Source organism: Salvelinus sp. IW2-2015, unplaced genomic scaffold, assembly GCF_002910315.2.
Source record: "Salvelinus sp. IW2-2015 unplaced genomic scaffold, ASM291031v2 Un_scaffold648, whole genome shotgun sequence".
NCBI classification, from domain to species: domain Eukaryota; kingdom Metazoa; phylum Chordata; class Actinopteri; order Salmoniformes; family Salmonidae; genus Salvelinus; species Salvelinus sp. IW2-2015.
In genome coordinates, this window is record NW_019942588.1 from 200,108 (window position 1) to 201,537 (window position 1,430).

Consider the following 1,430-nt stretch of genomic DNA (forward strand, 5'->3'; position numbering starts at 1 on the left):
CTTTCAAAAAAGGCTGAAGTTGTGTAAACTGCTGATAATAATAAAATCAAAAATCAAAAAGGAAAAGATGGAATTAGAAATATGGAAATATTACGATGAGCAATGTCGGAGTCCGTAGTATATTACTAATATATTACACACACAGTGCCAGTCAAAGGTTTTGGACACACCTACTCATCAAGGGTTTCTTTATTTTTACTATTTTCTACATTGTAGAATAATAGTGAAGACATCAAAAATATGAAAATAACAACTTTGGAATCATGTAATACTTGAACAATATGTTTGTACAGTATGTGTGTGTGTGTGTATATAAACTCAACAAAAAAGAAACGTCCCTTTTTCATGACACTGTCTTCAAAGATAATTCGTAAAAATCCAAATAACTTCACAGGTCTTCATTGTAAAGGGTTTTAAACACTGTTTACCATGATTGTTCAATGAACCATAAACAATTAATGAACATGCACCTGTGGAACGGCCATTAAGACACTAACAGCAATTTTTCTTTCTTTTTTGACTTTTATTTAACCAGGTAGGCCAGTTGAGAGCAAGTCTCATTTACAATTGCGACCTGGCCAAGATAAGCAAAGCAGTTCGACACATACAACAACACAGAGTTACACATGGAGTAAAACAACATACAGTCAAATACAGATGAAAATAAGTATATACAATAGTGAGCAAATGAGGTGATAAGGAGGGGAAATAGGACAAAGAGACAAGAAAGGGAAGCAATGGAGAAATAAATTACATATAAAGTAAGATACAGCAAGTTAAACAATATGTGACATGTGGTAGATATTGCTAGTGGAAGAATGTGCAAAGTAGGGATGAAATAATGGTGCAAAGGAGCAAAATAAATAAATAAATACAGTAGGGAGAGGTAGTTGTTAGGGCTAAATTATAGATGGGCTATGTACAGGTGCAGTAATCTGTGAGCTTCTGACAGCTGGTGCTTAAAGCTAGTGAGGGAGATAAGTGTTTCAGTTCAGACATTTTTGTAGTTCATTCCAGTCATTGGCAGCAGAGAACTGGAAGGAGAGGAAGGAAGAATTGGTTTTGGGGGTGACCAGAGAGATATCCTGCTGGAGCGCGTGCTACAGGTGGGTGCTGCTATGGTGACCAGCGAGCTGAGATAAGGGGGGACTTTACCTAGCAGGGTCTTGTAGATGACCTGGAGCCAGTGGGTTGGCGATGAGTATGAAGTGAGGGCCAGCCAACGAGAGCGTACAGGTCGCAGTGGTGGGTAGTATATGGGGCTTTGGTGACAAAACGGATGGCACTGTGATAGACTGCATCCATTTATTGAGTAGGTGATTGGAGGCTATTTTGTAAATGACATCGCCGAAGTCGAGGATAGGTAGGATGGTCAGTTCTACAAGGGTATGTTTGGCAGCATGAGTGAAGGATGCTTCGTTGCGAAATAG